The sequence below is a fragment of the Hyperolius riggenbachi genome, chromosome 5, assembly GCF_040937935.1.
Source record: "Hyperolius riggenbachi isolate aHypRig1 chromosome 5, aHypRig1.pri, whole genome shotgun sequence".
Classification (NCBI taxonomy): Eukaryota; Metazoa; Chordata; class Amphibia; order Anura; family Hyperoliidae; genus Hyperolius; species Hyperolius riggenbachi.
Window position 1 is genome coordinate 124451627 of NC_090650.1, and position 18219 is coordinate 124469845.

Consider the following 18219-nt stretch of genomic DNA (forward strand, 5'->3'; position numbering starts at 1 on the left):
AAAGTGGGTGGAGCCTACAAAAGTCAATCAAAATTCACCTACTGATTCTCAAGGGGAATATTTAATTGCTGCCATTCTTTCACTGTTAATGGCACAAGCCTCAAACCTGGTACAGTTGGTCATTAGGTGTCTGGGGTTCACATTCAGAAAAGAGGTGGAGCCACAGCCATTCAGATTTGTTTTATTTCAATGCAAATTATTGATGCCAAAGACTGCAAAGCACACAAACTAGGTCATTGACTAATTGAGTAATCGTGTCTTAGGGCCTGTACACACTGCTGCGCTTGCGCTGCGTTTTTAAAAACGCATGAGTTTTTAAAATCGCAAGGTCTTTTGAAAAATAATGAAAATCGTGATGACTTGTACACACTGGCGCGATGCGTTTTTAGAAAAACGCAATCGCAGTGCCTGCTGCGCTTTTTTAAGCGCAGCGCATGAAAAACGCATGCGCTTGCGATTTTTCTTGCGTTTTTCAGTGTGTACAGGCCCTTAGGGTTAGAAAAAGTAGGCAGAGCCAACACCAGCCAAATACATACCTGGACAACGCTGGGCTATCAGCTAGGATAGTGTGTGTTTTGTTTGTTTGTGTGTGTATATATATATATATATATATATATATATATATATATATATATTTATATTTATATATATATATATATATATATACACACACACACAAACAAACACAATACATACACAAGGCTAAGTGACTAATCCTTTCTTTCATTTGGAATTTTTCTCTATAAATATAAATGTTTGTGCATATATAGGCAGAGTGAGGCTGTTGTTGCGGTCTTATCATAATGCATATTATTAAACTAATAAGAAAAAAATCAGTACACATATTTGTAAGATGCTAGTGAAAAAGAGCGAATGCTTGCTTCCCTATCAGCTTTTCCAGTCCATTAACCTTATCTAAATCCGTAACTAATATGCGCCAAATGGAATGCAGAAAGCAAATGGAAATTTATTGTGGTAAGTGAAAGAGATACCAACAGAGAATGTAAGGATATAAATTTTGAAGTAAACACAGCTCTTAAGAGCTGAATACAACATACAGGGACACACAGCTCACTGGAATTTATGGTGAATAATATTTTCTACAGGAAAACAAATACTAAAGTACTGTTATCTACGATGCAAGCCAGCATTGACCCTGACAGCTTCTTTTAAAGTGAACCTGAACTCTGGATGTTTTCTATAAATAAAAGCTATTTGAATAGTCTCTTCTGGTGCAGATTTATGTACAGATGTTGAACTTATGATGTCCCATTTCTCAGATATTCTCACTTCCTGCTAGCAGAAGCTGGCTTCCTGCACTGCCCTTCTTGTTCCTGTGTAAAAACTTATCTCAAAGATGCAGAGCCAGAAATGAACTGCTTAGAGTAAAAAAAAGGACTATCAGAGGCAAATCATGTCAGTAAGAAGGTAAATAGCAATCCTCAAGATACGGAGAAATTAGTTTTTGCAGTTCTGGCCAAGCAAGGTAAGATGGCAGTGTTTATCACTAAAAGCAATGTAATTTAAGTATGCAGATCATGGCAGAGTGGAGATCAATTAAAGGAAAGTGTAGTTTAGGTTTTCTTTGACCTTCCTTCAATAATAAGGATAGTTGTATTGTAAAAGGTTATATGAAGTGATTCAGACAGAGCTGCCATCTCAGACTGTGAATGTTCATGGCAAGCAATCATAACTACTTTCACAGGATATTACAGATGTTTGAATTCTGAATATATATGACCGGCTTTCAGCCATTACTACACCACATTCACACTTACATAGCCACATCTGACTTCTGAACACTTTACTCAGCAGTGCTTATATACAGTTTGCTATTAATATTTTTCCCTGGTTCTTAAACCACTTACGATCAGTTTACATGTCATGGATGGTGCCTGTGGCAGCTTAGGAAGGGTGGCTGAGCGCACTGTCCTGAAACAATGTCCTTTGTTCAGTTTTGCACTACTTTTTTAGTATAGTTGTGACGCCTTCGATACGACATATCGAATGCATCATGCCGTCATAAGCGCAATCCCATTGCAAAATAGTAAAAATGACATTTTGGCTTAAACCAACCTTTTTTTTTCCCTTACTCTCTGGCTGCTGTCAAACACTGGCTAACTACATAGCTTCTCGCATCCAAGGGTGGAATTTGTCACCTAGCCTTGCTGGGTAGTTATAGCTCATCCATCAGAGGAAGGTGAGATATCAGCCTGACAGAACCAATTTAGGCCTCCACTGGTAGACGGCTTGGAACCGACCCAGCAGGAGTCCGACACTTAGCTGCATTGTGGCCTGAGTTGAAAGGAGACAGGAATGATCCTTATCACGCCATCTGGCGGCACCCAAAGATTCAACAAACTGTAGAAACTATATTTAATAAATAGGCACAGTTTGGTAATATTTCTGGTGTTCCCAAGATCGCAGTTCCCTCCAATTTACGGAGTTTATTAGATTCCACATGACACTGGTCCTGAGAGATTTTCAGCCCTCTGGATCTTTAGGAACCAGTGCCAGTAAGGTGAAAGGGGGGGGGGGACGGTGCTATTAGCGATCCAGACTCCTCGTGTTTGGTATTAGCAGATTCACACACTTACGCTGATTGTGAATATTCATTCGGGTTCTTGATATTACCTACGGGCATGCCGAGAGCAGGCAAAATATGAATTGGCCCAAAACCTCTCCCTGCCTAAGGGGGCACTGCCTTAATTAAAATTGCAAGGCTGGACTTGTATGTGTCTTAACTCCTCCCACCTACAGTGAGGAACAAAACTGCCATGACCCAAAAGTCCAGGTCCTTTACCTTCAATCTGATGCCTAGTAACATCCTGGCAGCCCGCAAGGACACGGGCCAAAACCTCCATCTTGGAACTATTTCTAACAAAGGCCTGTTGGCCGCATGGCAACCGCCATTTTGGGACTTTCGCCAAAGACATGCGATTGCCGCATGGACTACCAATAACGGTATTTGAACTGTATATAATCGGACATTCTGTTTCTTTTCCTCTCTTCCCTCTGTCAAATCAATCTGTTCTAAAGTAAGCTGTGTGTATGTAGTTTAGAAATAAACTAAAGGTAGCCATACACTGGTCGATTTGCCATCAGATTCGACCAACTGACAGATCCCTATCTGATCGAATCTGATCAGAGAGGGATCGTATGGCTACCTTTACTGCAAACAGATTGTGAACCGATTTCAGCCTGAAACCGTTCACAATCTGTTGTGGTGGTGGTGGTGCTGCCGCCGCTCCCCCGCCCGCATACATTACCTGCTCCGCCAGCGCGACTCCAGTCCCCAGGTCACCGCTGCTCCGTCTCCACTCTGGTCTCCGGCCCCGGCATGCTTTACTTCTTCCTGCCCGGCAGGAAGTTTAAACAGTAGAGCGCCCTTTACTGTTTAAACTTCCTGCCGGGCAGGAGGAACTGAAGCATGCCGGAGACCAGCGCGGACACGGAGCAGCGGTGACCGGGCGTAGACGTGCCGGCGGAGCAGGTAATGTATGCGGCTCTATTGCGTCGGTCGTCAGGTACTCGAACGCCGCTAGCGACGCGCTCCCTACCCGCGGGTGATCGACGCTAATTTTCCGCACGGAGCGATCGACAAGATCGGACGAAAAGGATCGAAATTCGGCGTGTAGCGCGAATGATTGGCAGCAGATTCGATCCCAGTGATCGAATCTGCTGTCGAAACGGCAGCGAATCGGGCCAGTGTATGGCCACCTGAACGATTTTATCGTTCAGTCTTGTGCCTTTTCTGATCTCATCTGATTGCTGCTATAATGAATCTGCCCTCTGAAGAGTCAGTCATACTACCACATTGTTTTATGATTTGCTTATAAATTGTTGATTTGCTAGCTAGGTTGTAAATAACAGTTTCTACCTTTTAGGATTAGATAGTACCAGATTTCCCATGTGAAATCGATAACTTTCGTTTCTCGATTGTAAATACAATTCAACATTGCATCATATAGGGACCCAGTAACCTTTCTTTAACGTCACATTGCTCGCAGTCTTTAAGCCGTCGGAAGTGACTATTCCCCGAACGGTGACTGGAGCGTGTTGAACGTGATTGGGCTGGCTACCGTATTATGATAGCGGGAGTCTCTTTCCTCCCTACAGAACGTGAGAGAGTGGTGGCAGTGTATTTACCCGATTTCCAGCGCGAAATCGATATTTTTTTGTTTACTGATTGTATATAAAATCAGAATTGTACATGTATGGGCACCTCCAACCAATCTTAACCGTTTACTACGCACACAGTGAATTTGCCTCCAGCAGTCTCTAGTGCATGAGACCTGCATGGCAACAGTGGCCTAGTAATACGGGATTGGTGAATGTTTGCCCCATTACATATTGTCGGCAGATGCGCGACCAATCTTTATTGTCAGTCTGTTCACTGTACTTCCTGCGTATGCTAACAGGAGCAGATTAGACGGGTTTGGCATGCTCTGTCTCCTTTTCTTTCTTCTTCCCTCTGACGATCCAGCAACCGGTCTCGTTGTCCGTCTGCACCCGTACTTCCTGCGTACGCTAACGGGAGCAGATCTCGACGGGATCGCGGGGCTGGATTGTCACAATAGTATTTCAGCAATTCAACAATATGTCAAAAATTCACCACCAGTACCTATTGGATCACTATATGATGACCACAAACTTTAGCTCTGTGATGGAGGATGAAGAGTCTCCTGGTTACTTTGCATCTTCACAGGACTCGAAATTCCCTGTGACACTCCGCTACAGTGCAATATGCTCAGGTAACAGGACTTTCTGGGAAAAATACTTTATCATTGCTCACACATAGTGTTTCTCTATTTTTCAGCGGACATCACTTTATCAAGAATAGTGACACATACAAATCAGGCAATTGATCAAGTAACTGGTTTGTATACTGTGTAATAGAATGAGATACAGTATACTACATTTGTCACTGAGGCACTGTAACAACATACAGCAGAATGCACTACATTAATCAGGATACCCAATTTTACGTTCATTTCCTGGTTGCAGCTGAATATTGCTGCAAATTGTTACGTAGACCTGTCTTCCCAGTGATGTTCAGTCTACGCTGTTTAGATATGCTGAATCTCCTCCTAGAGCATTTCTGTGCTGTTTGTACTGACATCAGAACACATAGTGAACAAACATTCCACTGTGATGCCCCTACCAGCAGTAAGACATTGCCAGCTGTGAGACATTTAGGGCCCATTCACACTTAAAAGCACAAAGCGGTAGCGCTTCCATTTTGCGTGGGTGATTTTACTGCAATTAGCGCAGTAAAATCACTGTATACTGCTACGAATCAGAACGATCGCGATCAGTGCTTGTTAAGCAATGTACCGCGATAGCTCGAGAATTGCGGCAAAATGCTACACGCAACACGGGCGATTAATGGCATTCAGGGCAATGAGATCACTGTCATATAGTTAGAATTACCCGCTAATCGCCCTAGTAAAAAACGGCCCCTAAAGAATGTACCTAAATCAGGATGAGGAAAGATATTACAAACACTGACTAAATCATTTATAAGTAAATATTGTAAATATAAGCAATTTTAATCATTAAATTACATTCAGTAAAGTTCCTCTTTAATGTGTCTAAATTATCTGTATGTGGGTCAGTATACTAACTTATCAAATGTCACTTATATAAAGGGTAATGGTGAATATTGATCGTGAATGCCAGTGTATACAAATAAAGGTAATGTACAAAGTATTAGAACTGAATCTGAGCCCCTTCTTAAGCTACCTCAGGCAGTTAGATCTGCTGCTCACTATGATTCGTTTGCGTATATTTGTTTGTTCATTCATTAATTATTGATTTATGGATGTTGGTTTGCTTTGTTATAAACTTTTATTTTACAGATTATGTATTCATTATCACACATGCACTTTATCATCCCAGTACTGTATTGATTAACCTGCTTTCAAAGCAAAGAATATGGCCCCGGGCTCAACTGTAGCATAAATAGAAGTAATTTATTGTAATAAATATGGCAGTTACCAGTACATAACTTTATCACAGCACAAGATTGAGCACAACATTTCGTGGTGGTTCCCTTTCCTCAGGTAATACCCCGAAACACAAAGGTTGATTCATCAAATTGTGGTAATATTGCAATGCACAGTAAGCGCATGGCAATAATAACCTTATTTCTGACCGCAAGTACCGCAAGTTACGCTATTAGCATGGCCTGCGATACTCGTTATCATGTTAATTTGCACTTTTTGATTGTCCCGCAGGGCACTTCACACTTTCGTGATTAACCTGCTTGTTTGGTTTTTCACATTTTACAGACTTTTTGGCACTCTTAATACTTTAAAACCTGAAGTGGGGTCCGTCTTTGGAACCACCTGGTGCTATCTAATTATAGCCAGTCATGCAAACAGAAAAATGAGAATTTGAACCATTGTGTCAACCAAGTTGCTGAACCACTGCCATAGCTGGCAACTCTCAATTACAGCGCTTCAGTCCCATACTAGGCTGTGTTCTCATTCTCTTCCTCCAGGCACTCCAGCTTCTTCCCACATCCCAAAACATATCTGTACGTTAATTTGATTTCCCCAAATTAGTGCTAGTCTATGGGAAGGACATTACACTAGGACAAGAACTTAAAGGGGAACTGAAGAGAGAGGTATATGGAGGCTGTCATGTTTATTTCCTTTTAATTAATACCAGTTGCCTGGCAGCCCTGCTGGTCTATTTCTCTGCAGTAGTATCTGATTAAAACCAGAAACAAGCATGCAGCTAGTCTTGTCAGATCAGACTTATAAGTCTGAACCACTGAAACACCTGATCTGCTGCATGCTTGTTCAGGGGCTATGGCTAATAGTATTAGAGGCAGAGGATCAACAGGGCTGCCAGGCAACTGGTATTGTCTAAAAGGAAATAAACATGACAGCCTCCATATACCTCTCTCTTCAGTTCCCCTTTAAAGTGGACCTGAACTCTTGCACAGGACAGAAGGAAAAAATAGAGAAATGCACCCTGAATGCATTTAGAGTTTAAAGGGACACTTAAGCCAGGAAAAAAAAATGAGTTTTACTCACCTGGGGCTTCTACCAGCCCCCTGCAGCAGTCCTGTACCCTCGCAGCCACTCACTAATCCTCTGGTCCCCCGCTGCCAGCTAGTTTCGTTTTTGCCGACAGGCCCGTCAGGACTGGCCATGCGTAGCTTTTTCTGCATTCCCGACTGTAATTAGCGCTATTGTGGGCCACAACATGTACAAAAATACGCGTTGCCGCATTACGCACGTATAGATATGCGACAACACGTATTTTTATACGCGTTGCGGCCCGCAATAGCGCTAATTACAGTCGGGAATGTGGAAAAAGCTACGCGTGGCCAGTCCTGACGGGACTGTTGGCAAAAACGAAACTAGCTGGCAGCGGGGGACCAGAGGATTAATGAGTGACTGCGAGGGTACAGGACTGCTGCAGGGGGCTGGTAGAAGCCCCAGGTGAGTAAAACTCATTTTTTTTTTTCTAGCTTAAGGTTCACTTTAAGCGGTTTAATTCCCCCTCATTTGTGTCTAATCACAAATTGTAATTTGATCCCCCAACAAATATAAATACAAATAATATAAACAATATGTCTGCTTCCATGAATCAGGAAGTAGAAACTGTGCACATTTATTTTAGGATTTGTATCATCTGTAACAAAGAAATGTTTTTTGTCCAGGTCCACTTTAAGATTGTGAGCTCCTTACAGGGACAGTTAGTGACATGAGATATTTAGCATATTCTGCTAAGTGTTGCAGAAAATATCAGCACTATATACATGCATCATGATAACTGAAATGGAAAATAAATTATATCACTTGATCAAAAAAACAAAAACAAAAAAACATATTCTATGTAATTTTTATGAAAATGGAATCGTGGAAAGTAGAAAGGACACTTCATTGAGAGATCTAGTGGAGAGAGAGACAGGGAAAATCTAGATGAGGGAGAGAGAGGCTGGACCGATAGTATGTCTGATCAGAGGTGAGTTTGGAAGCATGAGAGAGTTACAGAGTAAGGCCTCTTTCAGAAGGGAGGCTGAACTGCACCCTTGTTCAATATCACATCTGCTTCCCATGAGCGCCATTCATGTAAAATTAAAATGCAGCTGAATGGCAGCATTTGTAACAACACGCGTCTCTGCGCTGCTTCCATCTGAAAATGGCGCCTGCGAATAATGGCGCACGGTGTTGCCGCTAATCCGTTTGCCGCTTATCGCTATTTAACGTTAAAGCCTTATTGTTATTTAACGTTAAAGCCTTATTGTTATTTACTGTTAACACACAGAACCCTCTCTGTACCTATCCCTAACCCCTAAACCCCCCTGGTGGAGCCTAACCCTAAGACCCCCCTGGTGGTGCCTAATCCTAACCACCCACCTGGTGGTGCCTAACACTAACCACCCACCTGGTGGTGCCTAACACTAACCACCCCCCTGGTGGTGCCTAACCCTAAGACCCCCCTGGTGGTTCCTAACACTAACCACCCCCCTGGTGGTTCCTAACCCTAAGACCCCCCCTGGTGGTGCCTAATCCTAACCACCCCCCTGGTGGTGCCTAACACTAACCACCCCCCTGGTGGTGCCTAACACTAACCACCCCCCTGGTGGTTCCTAACACTAACCACCCCCCTGGTGGTTCCTAACCCTAAGACCCCCCCTGGTGGTGCCTAATCCTAACCACCCCCCTGGTGGTGCCTAACACTAACCACCCCCCTGGTGGTGCCTAACACTAACCACCCCCCTGGTGGTGCCTATCCCTAAGACCCCCCTGGTGGTGCCTAACCCTAAGACCCCCCCTGATGGTGCCTAACCCTAAGACCCTCCCAGTGGTGCCTAACCCTAACCTTGACAGTGTTACATTAAATCCATTCCCCGTTTTGCAGTTAAATAACATCTGCAGTTTGGCTTATGTAGGGAGATATTGATAAATAACGTTAGTGTGTGCCACTATTGATAAATAACGTTAGAGTGTGCCGTTTTTCTTCTTTTTTCCCTGTGCGCCATTATTATGCAGTACTAACGATAAATAACGATAAGCGTATCTTTTTAATGCGGCGCCATTTTTATGCATAGGCGCTGTGCGCCATTATTCACTGATCCCCTCTGCGCTTGACTCGTGTTGGCATTACATGACTTGTTGTGTGTGAGCATGTCTGCCGCCACGTTCAGATGTACTTCCATGGTGGGGCTGCCAGTGACGGAGAGCAGAAGACAGGCGGTAAATTCACCCTCTTCAGCTGCTCGTATGAGAGAATCCCAAGGCAGTGTATAAGTGTATATATATATATATATATATATATATATATATATATATATATATATATATATATATATATACACACTTGGCGCATTAGCTTCCTGATAGATTAGTAAAATTAAATACATGGTATAAGGGCTGTACTTCCTAGTATATACACATATTTGTATTTTTTTTCTCCTAAATTAAAATACAGTATTTAAGGCACTCAAACCATGATGAAAGCACTGCCCAACATAAAAGTGTGGCGATTAAACTATTTATATCATTAGTTGGGCAATTACTTATAGAAGATGAATTCGACAAAAAATAAAAAATGGAAGTGCACTTGAAAAAAAGGTGTTTTGTTGTGCTGCTTTTTAAAATTACCCTCTGGAAAACCATGTAGTAAGTTTGCACACTATTGCTGCAATATGCACTCCGTGTTCCTAAAATCTCACAGAAGAATCATAACAGCAACTACAAAATACTACCTGTATATATTGCATCGGAATAATGCATAAGCGGATCAGCGGAGAGCTCTGTGGTAGACTGGACACCTGTGCTGGGATTTTTCTCTTGCCAGGTTTCAGCTGACAAGAGCTGCTAGAGTAGCCTCTACAGTGAGGCAATTGCCATGGGGCCCAACACAGACTGACTTCATAAAGTCCCGGTAAAGCAAGGAGGTATTTGACAAGTAATTCTGGACAGAACGTACTTCATTTACAGCTCTCCCCCTGTGTATAAGCTCTGCATTCTACAAACCACTTTGTCTTTTGAATTTTGAAAATATTGATTCCCCTGGCATAGAGATGAAATACGCTGACAGTGAGTCAGGCGTGTGTTGACTTGAACTAAACTGTAGTCTGACATGGCAAGTAATAGATTAATAAGCTTTGATCTGCAAACTGCAGGAAAGTCCCTTCCAAATTTCTGTGTATACCCCTGAGCTTCACTATCTCACATCTTCTGCATTCACACCACAACAAAAAGGGCTGATTAGACTATAAAAATGAAACACTTCCTTAGTCTCTGTTTCGGGTCAATGCAGTTAAATAAACTCCATGTGAGAAGCACTCCGGAATTATGATTATGAGTAAAAAGTAAATTGTAACACCTTTAAAGATTTTATTTCTTTAAATAGTATACACAGGAAACATGTTATTTATTACACATTGAAATTATTAGAATCATTGCATTTGCACAACATATTCCTTTACTGTGGAAGAATACTTGTCTATAATTTACCCACTAGCTGTGAACTAGTAGTACATCTACGCCCCGCGGGAGTACTTTATGGTTCTTGAGGCGTAGATAACTGGCTGTGTGTTTCAATGGGCGTCACGTGTGCAACATGTTCCCATTCACTAATCTTAGTGTCAGATTTATTAATCATTTCTGCTGTAACCAACAGCAGAGGTTATTCATTAAAAATTGTAAACAAAAACAAACAAAAAACACTACTTTACAGAAAGCTATGATTCAGCTTTCATTTTGTGACAGTGCCATCTAGTGGACAAATGTAATAACGCACCTCACTATTATCTTTGTCCATAATAACGCACCTCACTATTATCTTTGTCCACAAAAAACCCCAAGAGAAATAAAAACCATATTAACCCCTTTCTGTCCTCGCAGTTACTATAGTTAAAAAAAAAGAGCTAAAGTGACAGAATACACAAATTGTTACATTAGGGACATACTGGTAGTTTTTTAATACGTATGCCGTGAGGCTATATTATTGTTTCTTTGCACATAAGAGAGAGTAATAAAAAAAATAAAAAATGGAAAAAACACCTTTATTTCCAAATAAAATATTGTAGCCATACATTATACTAGGGACATAATTTCAATGTTGTAATAACCAGGACAAATGGGCAAATAAAATGTGTGGGTTTTATGTACAGTCACACGTTTTATTTTAAAACTATAATGGCTGAAAAATAAGAGATAATTGATTTTTTTTCATTTTCTTTTCTTCTTATTCCCGCTAAAATGCATATAGAAAAAAATTATTGTTAGCCAAATGTACCACCCAAAGAAAGCCTGATTGGTGGTGAAAAAAATAATGTATAGATCATTTTGGTGTGATAAGTAGTGATAGATTTATTGGCAAATGAATGGGAGGAGTGCTGAAATGTGAGAATTGCTGTAGTCCATAAGGGGAAAAAAAAACCCTAAGGCCTGGAACCCACTGCAAACCGCAAACGCTAAACGCAACCGCTAGCGTTTTGCCTGAGCGGTTTGCAAGCTGATTCATGCGAGTTTTCGGTCGCGTTTTGCAACAGTGTATTTTTTTCCTCAGCGGTTGTGTAGCGTTTTGCGTTTCGCGTTTTTATCCTGATTGGTCCTGTGAATAATTTTTAATTTTGTTACAGTGTGCTGAACCGCAAAACGCTAGCAAAACCGCTCAGTTTAGGTTTTGCTGAGCGTTTCTGCTAGCGTTTCAATACTTTGCATTGAAGCGCTAACGCTCCCAAAATGCTGCATGTCCTGCGTTTGCGTTTCTGAGAAACGCAAACGCTCCTGTGGAAGTTGCCCCATCCATTAACATTAGCCCAGCGTTTTGGCAAACTGCTAGCGTATCGCAGTGCTGCCAAAACGCTGCCAAAAGCGCTCCTGTGGGTTCCAGCCCTTAGTGCTCTTTCACACTAGGAGCTGATCCATCCGTTTTGACGGATCGCTCCTAGGATGCGGTAAGCAGGGTAACATGAAAGTCTATTGACTTTCATGTTACCTTTCACACTTGACAAAGCGTTCCAGAGCATTACATTGTAACGCATCTGGGAGCTTTTAATCGTCAAGAACTGGCGTTTTCCAGTCGGGTGAACTAGAACTAGCGGCGCTGATATGCATCGAATCACAACTTCGAAGTTAGGCCGTAATTCATAACGTGAGCACGAAATCGGGTTTGTGCACGCATTATCTAATGTGAAAGAGCCCTTAGTGGTGAAGTGTGGTTAAACTAACTGTCAATAATTGGAGGCACTCACTTATCGCTATAGGCCCAACACTATTGGTATCAATCGGTGACTCTGCACCTAGTTCCCTTTGATGAATGAAGTATGGGAATTTTTTGCTTGATAAGGTATTTGATATCATGTGATATAAGTATGATCTCTGGTATACTTATCATTTAGATTGCATTCTGATTATTCTAAATGTGTTTATAAAGGTTAATATTGCACTGATTCATCAAACGTATTGTTTTATATGTGTATTCAGAGATGATACAGTATAGTTTTGATACACTGCTATTTTGCAGAAGAATTTTTAATCAATAGAGATAGATATATTTGTGGTAGTTAGTATATATAAAGAAATTAACACTAGTGTGAGATATATATATATATATATATATATATATATATATATATATATATATATATATATATATATATATATATATATATATATATATATATATATATTACATATATATAAATGAATTTCTTCTCGATCCTTAGTTACTCCCACCACCATCACCACGTGGAGAGCGACTCACCAAAACAGTTAAACCACTAATGAAAAAGGTCTATTGCGCTTGTAGGGCATTCACGGGTGCATTCGAACATTTTCATTAGTGGTTCAACTGTTTTGGTGAGTATTTTTCCACGTGGTGTTGGTAGTGGGAGTGACTAAGGATTGAGCAGCACTGGTCAATGATTTTAAAGTTTTAAGAAGGAGCAAACTCGATCCGAAACTGCAGAGCAACAGGAACCCTAATCAGTGGTGTAGCTAAGAAGTTGTGGGCCCTGATGCAAGTTTTACAATGCTGCCCCCCAGCACTCTATACATAACAATTGGTACGGTGCACCAAAATCTGCCAATGGCAACTACAGTGTCAGAGGTGCAAGAAGAGGAGGTACTATTCAAAGTATATATAGAAGTGATTATTATGAGTACAGGTCCAATAGAGAGCTAATACTGTAGTTGAGGAAGGGCCCTTCGGGGCCCCTCTGGCCCAAGGGCCTTGATGCGGTCGCAACCTCTGCAACCCCTATTGCTATGCCCCTGATCCTAATTGGGACTTTTATGTGTATTAGGATAGTAAACTAAAGGACTTTGCATCTGAACCTGAGGGATCACATATGAGTTTATGAACACTCCTGATCTGGTTTAGTTTTTTCTGACCGGAAGGGTGTGTGTGTTATCCATTTCTGGTATAGTGGGATTATCTGTACCTGGTGATTATAGAAGTGCTGTGTGACAGTTGGTACTGCAATTGTTAAAATTGTATATGTCATTGATTTTTGTTTTGTATCATTTTGATTCTCAATAAATACTTATTTGAGAAAAAATAATTGGAGGCACTCCAATTAAAATTATTCAAATTTAAAAAGCACTACAGTATAAGCATATTCCCTTTCCTGATAGAAAAACAACAATGGATTTAAGTATGCAAGCTTCTTATCAAGCTTCTTATCACTGGACATCAGAATTTAATGGCAAATTCAATTGCTGGTTTCACCTGAGCGATGTGCTTTGCTAAGCGATGATTTTACATGCCGAGCGACGGTTTGCGCTATGGAGCTGTCCTTCAGCACTATTGCACTGCTGCCTTGTTCCCCCAAGAGATGCGTGAAACCCTGTCGCTGTCACCTACCACTGAGTATTCCCCTGAAGGCATGGGGTAAGCATTGTCTACTTACCGTAGATGTGGGTGCTCCTCCAGCCTTGCTATGGTATATATCTATAGATAACAATAAAAAGCAAGAGAGGTTGAGGAAAAAAAAAAACCTTTATTTTTTACAATAACAAACTAAAGGGAAGTTCAGAATTTTATAGGCACATGGATGACTTGGAAAAATTATCCTGCTAAGGAACAGACCCTTCAGGCTAGATTTTCTCTCATAGTCAGTGCAGGTATGGTGTCTCTCTATGTAGATCCTGTGAGGCTACTAAAAGGAGCAGATGAGATTTCCTCTTTGATGATTTTGCCCTCCATGTCTTGAACATACTAATGCAAGACACAGGCTGCCTTGACAACCATGAGTGCATTGGCAGGGGTCATTTTCTTGCTGGAGTGGAAAATGCACCACTTATTGGCAAGTATGCCAAACATACACTCCACCACTCTCCTTGCGCCGCTCAGTTGTTACTTGAGTACCCTTCTGATAGCCAACAAGGGCCTTTGGGCATAAGGCCTTAGAACGTATTCAGACAATCCAAAGCCATCATACATGTAAGGGCGAGCAGGCTCTCCTCTTCAAGGCCACGGTTGTGGTGAAGTAATGCCTGCCCTCTTAGTTTCACCCCAAAGCAGATGCGATGGAAAATGCAGGAATCACTGTTGCTGCCTAGCACCCCAACATCAACATACAAGAAACGATAGTTTGCATCCATCAAAGCCATCAGCATGATGGAAAAGTACTTCTTGCAGTTGAAGCACAGCTTCCACTTGCCACCAGCCTCACCATCCTGATATGCTTTCCATCCACCGCACAGAGACAGTTGGGGAAATTCTGTTTGTACCAGAAGCTAGCAGCAATTTCCTCCCACTTCCCAGCATTGGGAAACTTGAGGTAGTATGGCTGAAGGTTTTCCTATAGCAGGGTGCAGGTCTCCAGGACGATCCTCGAGATTGTAGTTCTCTCCAATCTGAACGTGAGATGTGACTATGTCGTGATGAAAGACGCCTAAAAGAAAGTAAAAAAATGCAGAATTATTTTTTTTTGCCTTCATTTTATTTACAGTTGTTGATATCAAAAGATGCTGGAAGTCCAGTGACAAAATAATCAGCAGGGAGATTGACAAAAAGAAGCATGACTTCAGGAGAAGGAGTTCCTGAGACCCATCTTAGAAATCGGGCTGTAAGTACTGTATGCAAGTTTGAGTATTACTGTAGACATGTAGCCTGTAGCAACTAGGGATAATCAATGAGATGCAAATAATAGCTCTATGTTTTTAACATTCATGTAAGTAAAATGCAGAATGAAATTGGAACAATTAAATTAATTTACTGACAATTTTTTTTGTTCAAAGTTACAGCTGCACAACATTTACATGAAATGTGAATGCAAGGAGAAATGATTTTCCAATGAACATCCCTAACAGCAACCAAAAACAAGTTTGCTTGCTTAGCAAATGTTTTTATTTCACAGAACTGAACATAGCCTTCTGGGTCAAGAACCAGAGAATGTGTTGGAAGAAGGCACCACAAATAGGGGAGATGTCTCTGCTCCCACCTCTGAAGCAACAGGAGAGGATTGTGCTCCAGAAGCATCTGTTGCTTCCACCCCCAGAACCCAGACTGTCTGCATCTACTAGGCCTAGAGTTGTGGCATCAAGGTCACGAAGAGGTGGGATGTCAAGTGGTAGGTCACAATTTGATGACCAACTTCTCAGCTCCATCCAGCAGGCTGTTAAGCACCTGGATAATGAAAAATGTGACCTATGTGAGTCTACTTTCCACTCTTCAAATAGGCCCCTAAACAGAAAAATGGATGCAGGCATTGCAATGATGGAGACTCTAAATCGTTATTTGCCACCAGACTCCAGTGCAACCCCTGTTAGGAACAGCCCCAATACTCCCTCAGCATGAGCCTAGCCCACCCGTGGCCATGACTTACCTTCCCTATTCTCACAGTCCATACCAACAGCCCTATTACATGGAGGGCGAGGACTATGTACTAATATCATAGGCCTCCAAGCACAGGTAGTCATGCATATCATGCAATGCTTCTTACCTTGCTATGGACATCCAAGTGTAGGCAAAGAACTTTTCCAGATGTGCTCAGAGGTTAGCATACAGGGTCCTGAACTACTTTTTTTTCTCCCATTCTTCTAGGATCAGATGTACCCAGTATCTTCTGGGCCTTCTTCTTCTGGCCAATACTGCCAGACATAACAGCAAAACCATTGTCTCATATATCTTCACAGTCTCACAAGCAGACAAAAAACTCTCCAGAAACTCTCCAAATACTCCAACCAACCACAAATTGTCCTCACAAAGCAACTATTGCTGGGCTTGGGATGGAGGCATCTATTTGTTCACCCTTACAGTATGCTTAGACAATTTATTGTGGCTTATGCTCTCTCAATGCAGATTTATCAAAGATCCGCTAATGCTACACTTAAGGTCTAGGACCGGTCTAAACATAGGAGTAATTTGGTTTTCCCACATAGCACTGAACTCCTGCACTTTATAATGTTTTTGATTTTAGATAGTGAAAGCACACAAAACATCATATGGTTTGTGACCTTGTTACCGATACTGCAATCAAAACATTTGTTTCCAGACTGGGAGATCTTTTGTTATTTTTAAGTCAAGCATTTTATCCATCATATAATTTGAAAACTGGACTCTCAGCTAACACACACCTGTTTTGAAAATGTTTGTGCAACAGGTCTAATTTCTCCTGGGCTTAAATTCCTAATCTATAAACGCCTCTCTTCCCAAGCCACCTTATGTTATTAAATGGCAAAAAGTACCTGCCTAGATATGGAAGATCTCCAGCTAATGTGGAAGTATAACCCAAGCCGTTCAATTTGTACTTCTCTAGTTGAGACACAATACAGTATAAAGTCATGAAGAAGAAGTAGCATTTGATCCCCAATCGTTAATACTAGTTCTAATGGACTTTGTTTTAGGGTTTGTGGCCAAAGGGGAACCTATTATTATTATTATTCATACTAAGTGAACTTACCCTAAGTTTTGGGTCCAAGTGTTTCAAGTAGTATATACTACCACTAATCAAACAGTTCCAAAAGTTCCAGCTATACAAACTAATACACGCTAATCATTCATATCTGTGTTAATACAAAATTAGTTTTAGCGACATCCTGGAAGTCTCCTCTTCTCTCCTTTGACCAGTTCAAGCATGTCCTATGCTTTGATAGAATGAAAGCTATCTTGGAGAATACCCTTCCATAGTCTGTAAAGGTCTGGTTACCTTACTACTCTAACTGCTTACATTTGGCCCCACCAGCACTCACCTTTGTATGAGGTTAGAATTTTTGGATGCTTTTTTGTGACCTGGCAGGAAATCTCTCTTTTCTTTCCACTTATTTCCTCTTCTTTTATCTCCTTGCATCTGTTTCGTCTCTTCCTTATTATCTACCTTTGAGTAAGGACACAGCTAGGAGGCCACCCCTTTAGTTCGTTATGTTTACATTACTTTAATTGACAATAAGATTACCAGACTTCTGTCAGGTGTTTATAAAATTTTATTTTGCACTTTTTTTTTCAACTGTGGTGTGGTATATGACGCCTGAGCCCCTTTCTATTAACCAAGGCCATATATACTGGAGTGCAGTCCCAAGGATACTTTGGGTATCAATGTTACCATATAACTGTTATATACATTGAGCTTGGCAAAATAGATATTTCAACTGCCGGGCCTGTCTTTCATTTACCTGAAGAATTATCTTTGCTCCACTGCGTGGGATAATGCATACCTTGTTCTTGAATGAGATTAAGCTGTAAATTCATGCTTATGATGTCCATATTTTACCATTGTTTTTGTTTTTTGTTATCAAAAAATGATAATAAAAACTTTTCAAAATAAAAAAAAAAATCTTCTCATAAGAACCCACACTACCTGCTGCGCTGAGACAGTGTGCGTTTATGCTCCAATGTGTTTACTTCAACCAATCAAAGGCTTAGGTGGCTAAAAAAAAAAACAACATTTCAAATCTCAACTCTTTTCAGTTCCAGAACAACCAAAATGCATTGTTGCGCCGCTATACCCCCCGCAGTGCTGGCGACACGCAGCGTGTCGCCAGCACAATGTTTACCTAAGCGCTGTCTATTAGCGCCGCTCCCCCGCATCGGCGCTACCCGCCCGTGTCCCTTCCCTTCCGCTGATAGGAGGGAAGTGACGCGGGCGGGTAGCGCCGATACGGAGGAGGCGGGGGAGGGGCGCTCAGGGGGGACATGGAGGCACACCATGGGGCAACGGAGGCTGGTCTTAGTGTGCACAACCAGCCTCTGTGCCCCAGTAACATAATTAAATACCACCTCGGGTTCTCTTTAAAAAAA

General features: G+C 41.4%; 1 protein-coding gene and 1 long non-coding RNA gene across 2 annotated transcripts in view; one reads left to right on the forward strand and one right to left on the reverse strand.

The window, feature by feature from the left end:
• The window catches only part of OSBPL10 (oxysterol binding protein like 10), a 631331-nt gene that overhangs the window by 283077 nt on the left and 330035 nt on the right, over positions 1–18219 (reverse strand). The gene's annotated exons all lie outside the window — the stretch shown is intronic.
• LOC137518398 (uncharacterized) lies at positions 1397–17647 on the forward strand. The gene is made up of 3 exons (XR_011020807.1): positions 1397–1486; positions 14933–15049; positions 15341–17647. It is a non-coding gene; the product is annotated as an uncharacterized lncRNA (long non-coding RNA).